Consider the following 11,930-nt stretch of genomic DNA (forward strand, 5'->3'; position numbering starts at 1 on the left):
TGCTTTAGGGATGATGTAGAGACAGCTCTTGTTCTCACCCCTATGTGCAGTTAAATAGAACAATAATAATATTCTCTTTCTTCTTGCAAAGATAATACAAGTTATTCAAACCAATGGACAAGTAAAAGAAGAAAAAAAAAGTCACCCAAATTCTGCTACCCAGAGGTAAGCAGGGTTAACATTTTATTATATCTCTCTAATTTTTTTCTGTGCTTATATATTTATAAATACTACGTTTATCCAAATACATATTCTAAAAAATGATAAAAATGTACATACTTGATTTGCAAACTAATTTTCACTCATTCAAACAGATGGCATGTGAAAGAAGTTTTCTACCTTAAAATTATTAAGACTGGGTATTAGAACAATATTTTGACAAACAAATCCATTTGCATTAATGGAAGTGTTACAATATTTATTAAAGTTATTGAGAGTGCCAGAGAAGTAAAACTGAGTGTTAAGGCTATTGATATCTACTAAAATAACATTTATTATGTGATGCATAATAACTTGCTCTCACACAAATTTGATGTCTATTTAATTAATAATTAATTAATATTAATATCAAAAGTACTGAAAGTGCTAGGTACAAAGTCTAACTGTATTTCCTTTGAAACTGGAATTTTTATATCCCCCCAGTCAGCAACAAAATCACCAGAGTAACTTCTTTCGTGACATTATGAGACCTCAAATTATGTTATCACATTAGTTTGGCTGAAAGAAAAAATATTTGGAGAACACTAAGTGACTAGTCATCTTCTCCTCTAGGGTATTCTAAGTTCTATCCTTGGATCAAATAAGGTGTTTAGGCTAGCATGTATTTTTACTTCTTGAAACCCTTTACTGACATTAATGAGAATCCCTAGAAGAAACACATATGTGAAATACGCTCCCACATTTGCTATAGAAATGCTATTGAGGACAGTGTCTATCATACCACTTGATTGCCCCTACTATTAAACTCCTTCAGAGAATTTGTTTTAGATTTCAGTGCCAGGAAATCATGTCTTACTGGTAGTCTGATATATAATTCTTCCTTCATCATAGTAACAGCAATTTGAATAATTGTGACTCCGAAACTTTCCATCACCAGCCAGGAAGCTTAGAGCCAAATTTGATGCCAAATCATATAAATTATGTTAACGATGTTACCATGTTGGCATTTTCCTTTTTCATAGTATTGTTTTCTATCTCTACTTTATTACCCTCATTATTATATTTGTATGTAAATGACAATTCTTCCTTATTTTCTCTCCTAACTTAGAAAGCTAAAGCAGATGTCTTTATGTTAAAGGAATGTAATATTATAAATACTGTGTTTTACCACCTTACTAATTTATTTTGTTCACTTTATTTTGCCGTGTATGTGTAATCTCAGAGGATTTTTCTCTTGATCCTTGGAATTTAGAAAGTGCATCAGGATGTAGCTAGGTGTGACTCTCTTTTCAATAGTCCTACCTGGCCATTAGTGAACTCTTGACCTGAAGACTAAAATCTCTCTTCAGCTCAGAGAAATTTTCTTCTTTTATTTCTTTGATGATTGTTTCCCCTTCATCTGATCTATCCTCTCACGAAGCTAACCTTGTCTTGCAATTAAAACACTTGTAAGATGGCCAACTCATCCTGGTTTGCCTGGGACTTTGCCAGGTTTAGTGCAAACCAGGACGGTCGGTTACCTTACACTTAGCTAAGTTATTGTGTCCCCGAAGATAATGGTTTTTATAGTGACAAGGGAGCTTTTAATTTTTAATTTTGAATCCACTGTGGACTGATCTTTTGAAGATACTATACAAATAAATACGACAAAAGTCAAATTAAAAAATACAAGTCCAATTTAAAAAGTTATTTTTAGATTCAAAAGACATACACTCACTTTGTCAAAATGTTCCAAAGGTTTTAAATGCTTTCTCTCTGTTTCTGTAGGTAGCTTGTAAGATCTGGTGTCACCTTGTGGACCACACTTTGAGTAGCCCTGCTCTAGGATTTCTCTAATCTGCTCTGATAATCCCTTCCATCTCCTCCACTCCACATTCTGTTCTCTCCAGCCTGTGCTAAATGCCTCTTTTGTGTTAAAATACCCCATTACGTTAAGCTGTGCGCTTCTTAAGGGAGACAGTTGGAATCTTATTTATCTTTCTACGCCCAGCACCCACCACACTGCCTGACAGGAAGTTTGTTCGGCTGCTGTATTCATTCTTTATTGAGATTGGAAGAAAGTTACAAAGTTCTAGTTATGATTTTTGGGGGGAGGATGAGATTGGGGGGGCTTTCCTCGTACTTTTCAGTATTTCCTAAATTGTCTCGAACACACATGTATTACTTTTGAAACGGGAAAATTAAAGCATTATTTTAACAACTGATTTTATGGAATAAGTGATATCCACCTCGTGGTTTGCGGTCAGTAAAAAGTCCCCTTTCATAGTGTAGCTGAACTGTAGGACAGAGGCCAACTTGTGGAAGAAAGAAAAAAACAATGCTAAATAATCCCTGTCTTCACTGAGAAACAGGATCCTATTCTCATGCTATTTGGATTTGGAGACTCATCAAGAGAATGGAATGACTAACTGGAGGCTACAGTCCAGAAAACATGGTACAAATTTTCCCTTAAAAATAGAAGATAGAAAGTGTTTCCTTTTCACACTGTGTCCCTTTTCAAGTGGCCTGTGATGTTATGAAGTTCAATAACCACTTCATTGGCATGATTCAGACGCTGGAATAACTGGATGTGATCATTTAAACTGTGAGTGATGGGGCCCTGACTTCCCTAACTAGACAATAGTGCTATTGGGACTGGCAGTTAATCAGTTTAAAAGTGACTTATCGGTAACGTACAATATGACTAATTTAGCAGCTAAGCAGTTTCATTGTGATCTTGGTGTCAGTGGAATTCCTGTCACCTATCCAACAGTTAAGTCATATTGCATAATTGTTGAGTGACATCACTGGGCTGCAAGATTATTGGCTGAAGAAATGAAAAAAAAAAAGAAAAAAGGTTTCCTGGAGTGTCAGCCTTTCCGGCATCTGAGCGAACGACTTGCACTGGGACCGCAGTGCAGCTGGCGAGCGAAGTAAAAATGCGAGTTGAAGTGGCTGGCTTTTGGTGTGTCATTGAAAACCCCAGGCTGTAGCACCCGGGAAGATTCTCCAACACGCCTAATTATGAGGTCTCTTCCCTTTGTGTGGGACTTCGCAGTGCCAGTCATTAAGGTAGGGGCTGAGGGCGCCGAGACAATGGCACTCTCTTGTAATGAGGGCATTTAATTTTTCTCAGAACTTTACAGTCTTCTCTGTGGAGAGAACAGTTTTAAAAATGCAGCTCACCATCTGCTATACACATAGACACCGAAAAGACGGTCAGCTGGGACCCGGTTGAAAACCTTTTATGGTTAAAAGCCTGGCTTATTTCCAAGGGAACTGGTAGTTCAGGTTAATCACCACAGAACACATAAACTTTAAGTTTATTTAATTGTACAAAATATCAAGCTTTAAAATGACCCACAGAAATTCATAAAAACCGGAGCTATGGCTGAAGGGAATTTATACCACTAATGGCTAGCATTTATTGTTTACCGTGCATCAGCTTTATGCATACGAATTTATTTCATCTTATGAAGTAGCTACTATTATTATCCCCAATTTACAGATGAGGGAATGGAGACCCTGGGATCATACAACTGGTAAAGAGTAGAACAAGGGTCTGAACCCAGGTAGTTCAGCACTAGAACACATAGTCTTTCTTTTTTTTTTCTTTCTTTCCTTCCTTCCTTCCTCCCTCCCTCCCTCCCTCCCTCCCTTCCTTCCTTCTTTCCTTCCATTCTTTCACAGAGAGAGGGAGAGAGAGAAAGAGAACAAGCAGGGGGAGGGGCAGTGGGAGAGGGAGAAGCCGGCTTCCCACTGAGCAGGGAGCCTGATGTGGGACTCGAACCCAGGACTCTGGGATCATGACCTGAGCTGAAGGCTGAAGCTTAACTGACTGAGCCACCCAGGCACCACTAGAACACACAGTCTTAACCTTTGCCCTCCACTGCATCTTTTTAAATCATAACAACAACAACAACAACAACTACTATTTCTACCTACTGAATGCCTTTCATGTGACAGGCACTGTCCTATAACCATCGTATCCTCTCATCAACTCTGTGAGATACAGGCTGCCCTGTTATTACCCCCACTGATAGATTAGGAAAGTGAATCACAGAAAATAACTTACACTGACAGTAGGTAATGAAAAAAGGATTCAAACCCAGACGGTCCAGATCCAGACTCCATGCTTTTTAACCACCATGCAAGACTGCTTTTCATAGTTACTATTTATTGAGTATCTATTAATGTGTAATCCTTACAACAATCCTGTGATACCCGTGATCTACAATAATACCTGCACTGTAGGAATTAATAACCCCAATTTATGGATGAGAAAACTGAGGCTATAAACCATTGGGTAACCTGCCAGCTTCTAAGTAGCAAGCAGAGCCAGAATTCTTCCAAGTCCATCGGACTCCACCATCCCACACCACCACGTGCAATTCTGATGCAGGGAGGCGAACATATGTCAGGTAAAGGGCTGGGATCTCAGGAGTCACTGAGTGTGAGGAGTAATATCTTGGTCTGGGCATCCCCAAAGGATGGGGCCTGCTTAAAGAGATGTCAGAAAGGTCCTGAGAGTCAGCAGGGCTCTGATGAAGAGGCATCCTGCCTTGAAAGCACACTCTCCACTTGTGGATTCTGGCTGATCTCCTGAATGTGGTCAGCCTCCCCTCTCTCCCTTAAATTCCTTTTCTCTTTTCCTTCTCCTCGATATTTCCACAACTGCACTTCCCTGCCCTCCTTTGGTCAGTACAGAACCTCGCACATGCTCAGTTCTCTTGCCTTGTAAGGGTTCCTTCCCCACCCCCAAGCCTCCTTTCCTTTTGTAGCACGTATTCAGTTCTGTGGAATGTGGCCACCCATAAGCATGATACACATTTTCAAAAGGCTTTAGAAATGAATGTGATTAGCGAACTTAATTTTGTTAAAGGGGAAATGCATCAACAGGGCACATGTGGAACCTATTACTTTTACAGTATCGGTGTCCTGCCTTCAAGGGTGTAATAATTTAAAAAAGCTGAAATCACAACAAAAAGCAAGCACAAACCAAAAAACAAACAGAAGATTGAAAAATAGCTTGAATATTACAGAAGTATTTACCTTCAAGTTTTCAAGAGTAAAGAGTTATTTTTAAACGTTATTCTAGTAAAGGAAATCAAATGTATCTGTTTCTTCATTTAAGAATATTTAGTGTGTAAAAATGAACGAATATTTATTTTGGGGAAGTAGAGATTAAAATATGTATGACACATCCTAATATACCTAAGTCCTTCAAGAACAAACTCAAATGCTGCAAGAGTGAAACAAATTGTAAAATAGTGTCGGTCCAATAAGGAAGTGAACTCTCTGGAGGGAATGATCAGAGGATCTTCTTGAAGGAGCAGATACTTGGCTAGAACTAGAAGAACTGATAGAATTAGGATAGGTTGATCTTAAACATTAAGGAAAGGATGGTCCATACAGGGAACTAGTATGAGACAGAAAGACAAGATGAAGGTATAAGGCTGTGAATCCTTCTCAAAAGTACATAGCTATTAAGTAATATGAGAATCTTCAGTAAAAATCTGCAGGGATGGCCAGTTATTTGTTCTGCTTTTATACCAAAGATTAAGACGTAATGGAAAAGTGTGTCTCATCCCAAAATTAGGAAAGGGAAAATCTTAACATTTTGATGTGCTATGAGCTGGCCATCCCCTGCATGCATGAATCTCCCTTTAGTGAAGATAGTAGAAGACTCGGCATTCTAAACAGCTCAACAGCATCCAGCATCCAGCTCATCTAAACCTCTCAGTGGACAGGAAGTCTACTGCTGGGTCATCTGATCTTCTTAGCGACCTCAGGTCATTCACCCTGATCTGAGATCATATTCCTGAAAAATGATAAGGTCCTTCAATTCAGAGAGTGAGTGAATAATGAATGCATTGGGAACCTCTCTCAAGTGATTTTTATGGTCTTAGTCAGTGTCTGGGGGTGACTTTATTATAGCTGAGACTGCCTTAAGGTAAATAAGTTTGTTTTGGTTCTTTAATCACTAAGTGCTTTGGGATATGGTCCAGAGGTGGTTCATTCATTCATTCATTCATCCATCCATTTAGACATTGAATAAGTACCTACTGTGTTTGTCAGCCTCTAAGATGGCGCCCAGGGATTCCTCCCTCCTGGTATGCATGCTCTATCTAGTGCCCTTCCACATTTACCAGGGTAACTATGTGTGACCATCAGCAAAAGTGATGGTATGTCACTTGTGAAGTAGATTACCAAAAAAAAATTGTGACTTCTGCCTTACTTTTTCTCTTAGATCACTTGCTCTGGAGGAAGCCATCTGCTATGTCGTGAGGACAGTTTAGTGACCTATGAAGAGGCCCATGTGGTGAAACTGAGGCCCTCTGCCAACAGCTGGACCAGAACTGAGGCCTTTTGTCAAGAGTTATGTGAGTAAGCCATCCTGGAAGCAGATTCAACAGCCCTAGTCAAGCCTTTGGATGACTGCAGCCCTGCCTGACACCTTGATTTGAGCCTTAGGAGACCCCGAGACAGAACCTATTCTTCTAAGCTGCTTCTTGGACTTCTGACCCTCAGAAATTGTACTAGATGATACATGTTTATTGCTTTAAGTTACTTTAATTTTAAGTCACTTTAATTTTTTTTTCACATTGCAATAAACAACTAATATGTCTACCATTTATTTGTTACTGTGACTGACACTGGCAATGAATAGAGCTTGATCTGACCCTCTAGAAGCTAACAGTACCCAGAAAAGCAACAACTGATATATAAGCACCTACATACAACAGAGTACAACAGATGCTATAAGGGAGATCCCTTACAAAATGCCATAGGAGGCAGGAGATAACAATTAACTCCATTTGGAGAGAAAAGGGTCCCCAAAAAGAAAAATAGACATCTGGAAATTAATCTCCAAGAAAAATCAGGACTTTTCCAGTGAAGAAGAGGGAGTAGCAAATGCAAAGATCCAGAAATGAGAAACCATTGCATGTCTTAGGGAATGTGTTCTATATATGCCAAGGATTCACATAAGGATTCCTTGCAAGGGAAGATGGATTTCTTCTAAGATATGAGAAGCCCTTGATTGACAGGGTTTAAGCAGAAGATTGACCTGATCAGATATATGTTTTAGACAGACAACTATTGTAAGTTTCACCAGAAAGGCCTAATAGGACTAGAAGCGGGAAGAAATGGAGGTCACATAGAAAACTCTTGCTGTTCTTCTCAGCAGCTACTCCTGTTAGAGACTAGTGAGCTTCTGATGTGACTGTATCACTCATATTTTTTTTATTAATCCTTTAATTAAGATATATATTTTTATAAGGGCACCTGGGTGGCTCAGTTGGTTAAGCATCTGCCTTCGGCTCAGGTCATGGTCCCAGAGTCCTGGGATCGAGCCCCACATCGGGCTCTCTGCTCAGCGGGGAGCCTGCTTCTCCCTCTGCCTCTGCCCCTCTCCCTGCTTGTACTCTCTCTCTGTCAAATAAATAAATAAAATCTTTAAAGAAAGTGTTCCCAAACTCATTTTAAAAAAAGATATATATTTTTATAATAATTTTTATTTTTTGTTTTCATTTTGAAATTTGGTTTACCAAAAGTTTACAAAACTAGTACAAGGAATTCCTATATACTGTTCACCCAGCTTCCCCAAATGTTAACATCTTACATAACCACAGTACAATTATTAAAATCAGGACATTAACATAGCACTTTAAACTAGTCTACTAAACTTATTCAAATTTCACCAGTTATCTGGTTAATATGCTTTATTCTGGTCCAAGATCACATTTTGTTCTTTTTGTCTCCTTAATCTCCTTTAATCTGGAACAATTTCTCAACCCGTCCTTGTCTTTCATGACCTTGATACTACTGAAGAGTACTACCCAGTTATTTTCTAGAATGTTCATCAACTTGGGTTTAGTTTATCTGATATTTCCCCGTGATTAAATTTAAGTTATGCATTTTTGGCAAGAATACTACAGAAATGATCTTATGTGTCCTCAGTTCATCATATTGGAAGTCACATGATATGTCTCATTATTGTGATGTTAATTTTGATAACTTGGTCAAGGTCGTGTTTGCTAAGTTATTTGATTCCCTTTGTAATTAGTAAGTATCTTATAAGAAGATACTTTGAGACTATGCACACTTTCTGTTTTGTTTTTTTAATCTAACTTTTGCCCAGGAATTTTAATATCCATTAATGCCTGAAATAATGATTACTTTGGTGCTTGCCAGATGGTGACAGTCAAGAGATTTTGAATTGTGTTGTGTGGTCATTTTAAAGCATGTACACAAGTTCTTTGACACTCCATTGTTCAAGACAGGAAGCCTAATTCTCCTCTCCTTTATTTTAGGCTACATTCAGTGCCTCTCTTCTAATGAATAGAATGTCAGAAGTGACTTCAAAGACCAGGTCAGAAAGGGCATTGTGATTTCCTCTCTGCCCCTCTATTAGATCCCTCACTTTGGGAGAAGTCGGCTGCCATGCACGAAGACACTGGAGCAGCCCTATGGAGGCTAGCATTAACTTGCAGGGCGTTTAAGTGAGCTACCTTAGAAGTGAATCCTCTGGGCCTGGGGAAGCCTTCAGACTGCAGCTCTGGTAAACACCTTGACTGCAACCTTGTAAGAACCCCTGAGCCAGAACCACCCAACTAAGGCACTCCTGGATTCCTGACCTACACTAATGAGTGTGAAAGATAAATAAATATTTATGGTTTTAAGCCACTAGTTTTTGGTATAATTTGCTCCACAGCAATAGATAATGAATTCATGCTGGTAAGTAGAAATGAAATCATGAGAAAAATGTTAAGGAAGAGCAAATGGTAGGAAAGAAAGTGTACCCAAAAGAGGGGGAGTAGGAATGCATGTTAAAATGATAATGAGATCCTACTTCTCACCCGATAAGCTACAATTAAGAAGTCTGATAGTACCAGGTATAAAGAATTCTCAGGGGCGCCTGGGTGGCTCAGTCGGTTAAGCGTCTGCCTTTGGCTCAGGTCATGATCCCAAGGTCCTGGGATCGAGCCCCACATCTGGCTCCTTGCTCAGCGGGGAGCCTGCTTCTCCTTCTCCCACTCCCCTGCTTGTGTTCCTACTCTCGCTGTCTCTCTCTCTCAGTCAAATAAATAAATAAAATATTAAAAAAAAAAAAATAAACCTGTAAAAAACAAAAAGAATTCTCAAACACTGCTGGTCAGATTGTAAATTGGTGGTCATTTCAGAAAGCAGTTTGACATTATCTAATAAAGGTGAAGATACACATACCACCAGATAAGTTATCAGAATCCTACTCCTAGACACACATGCAACAGAAATAGGTACACATGGACGTCAAGAGACACGTACATGAAATGTTCACGGCAGTATTACTCATAATATCCTGAAACTGGAAACAAACCAAGTATCCATCAACGGTAGAATGTGTAAGCAAACTGTGGAACATTCATTCACTAGAGTGCTGTATATAAATAAAAACTAACCAACTGCAGCTACAAGCAATAATGTAGATGAATCTTTTTTTTTTTTAAGATTTTATTTATTTATTTGACAGAGAGAGAGATAGCGAGAGCAGGAACACAAGCAGGGGGAGTGGGAGAGGGAGAAGCAGGCTTCCTGCCAAGCAGGGAGCCCGATGTGGGGCTCCATCCCGGGACTCTGGGATCATGACCTGAGCCAAAGGCAAATGCTTAACGACTGAGCCACCCAGGCACCCCAGTGTAGATGAATTTTAAGAATAATGTTGAGTGGAAGAGATCCAGCCAAAGAAATACATATTATATGATTCCATTTGTGGAAAGTTCAAAAGCAGACAAAATTGAACAATTTTTACAATTTTTTTTGAGATGCATACTTAGGTGATAAATCCATTAAGAAAAGCAAGAAAAAAGGGCACCTGGATGATGTAGTTGGTTGAACATTGGACTCTTGGGTTCGGCTCAGGTCGTGATCTCAGGGTAGTGAGGTGGAGCCCCATGTAAAGCTCTGTGTTCAACGCTGTCTGCTTAAGACTCTCTCTCCTTCTTCCTCTGGAACCCCCCCCCCCCACCTCTCTCAAATAAATAAATAAATCTTAAAAAACAAAAAAGAAAAGCAAGAAAAGTGAATGTCATAAAAGAATAATGGTTCCTTTAGGGAAGAATGTAGGAATTGTGGCTGGACAGAGGCCACGGGTAGGGTCTTTTGGAAGTGTTTACAATATATCACTTCTTTTTGTTTTTCCTTTAGAAATCATTGCTATTGTGGTGTAACTCAAATGCAATAAAATTATTGTAATATTGTATATATGTATAATATATACATACGCAATGTATAATGTAAACTGTGTATTAGTCACATAAATGTTGACTTTATAATAATTCATTAAACTATTCATTTGTATTCTATGCACTGTATGTGTTTTGTTTTACAGTTTAAAAAGTTACAAATAGAGTTTGCATACAGGTGAGGATCTTGGGAATCAGACTGGATCAAAGGTGAACATGAACTGGCAATTAAGGTTCTGTTAAAAAGAAATTAACACACGCTGGGAAATAAGAATAAAGGAAGCACACAGTAGACAAGAAGCTATCCTCCCAGCTCATATGTGGAAACATCACTGAGTGGACCAGGGGCATATCCTGACTGCCAAGGCAGGTCTTAAACCTGGGCAGTATGCCTTATGAGCTTTTTACCTTGAGAGCAGAAAGCAGATGGGCCCAAGAGAAGGTAGGCTTGATGCTATCAAAATTATGATGAAGGTGAAGCCTTCAACATCTTATCCTATCTGTGTCTCTGCTTGTGTTTCACTTCTCCACACCTTCTTCGGATACTCAACAGCCTGTGTATTTATCTTCCTTCCTTCCAGTCATACCCATATCGGAAGTCAAGGCAAGTCTAAAGGCCAGCTTTGTTGACTCTTGGTCTAGTCAGTGGTATCACACTGGTGGAAGGTATTTGAAAATCTAAATCTCTGATTATGAATGAAAGGTTTTGTGGCCTTTGGTGAAATTTCTGTCACCAGTGACTGGTTGTATGAGGTATATTTTGGGTGAAGTAGGCCTTCCTGCCCCAGACGTGGCACCCTGTAAAATCTGGTATGGTACGCCCTGGGGAGAAGGTGTCAGGTAACTTTAAAAAAAATCACCCCAGGTGATTCAGATATGACAACCTGTATCCTGTATGACAATATGCCTTCTTTCCACACCCCATCCCTCACTGAGAACCACCCGTTTACAGGAAGGCCATTCACTGAGCAGATATAATATCTGTCCATTCATCCATTCATTCATTCATTAAACAACTATTTCTTTTTTCTTTTTTTTTTTATGGCTGAGCCACCCAGGCGCCCCTAAACAACTATTTCTTGAGTTCTAACTGTGTGTCTGGCCCTGGGCTGGCACTGGTGATTCAGGGTTGAACAAAAACAGGCATGGGCCCTGCCTTCTTAGAATGGTTTGGTGTACAAATTAATGAAACCAAGCAGATAAGTGTAAAATCACCAGTCAGGTAAGTGTTATAAATCTGCGTTTACTCACCAAGAAGAGAGCTAAATGAACAGTAGCTTAATAATCAGGATTTTTCAAATATAAGATGAGGAAATTATATGGAGGAAAATGACTAGTGATTTTATGTTAAGAAAAGACATAAAAAAAGACATCAAAAAGGAGGTTTGCTCTGTAACAACTAAAACTGATGAAGATCATTATTATTCTTTTAAAAGATTATTTATTTATTTATTTGACAGAGAGAGAGACAGAGAGAGAGCACAAGCTGCGGGAGCTACAGGCAGAGGGAGAGGGAGAAGCAGGCTCCCCGAGGAGCAGGGAGCCCGATGCGGGGCTCCATCCCAG

At 39.2% G+C, this 11,930-nt stretch overlaps 1 long non-coding RNA gene across 1 annotated transcript; it reads left to right on the plus strand.

Moving 5' to 3' along the window:
* Positions 1 to 2,940: 2,940 nt before the first annotated feature.
* On the plus strand, positions 2,941 to 6,771 carry LOC118537824 (uncharacterized). Its single transcript, XR_004918299.2, has 2 exons — positions 2,941 to 3,210; positions 6,389 to 6,771. It is a non-coding gene; the product is annotated as an uncharacterized LOC118537824 (long non-coding RNA).
* Positions 6,772 to 11,930: the final 5,159 nt, after the last annotated feature.

Source organism: Halichoerus grypus, chromosome 1 (genome assembly GCF_964656455.1).
Source record: "Halichoerus grypus chromosome 1, mHalGry1.hap1.1, whole genome shotgun sequence".
NCBI lineage: Eukaryota > Metazoa > Chordata > Mammalia > Carnivora > Phocidae > Halichoerus > Halichoerus grypus.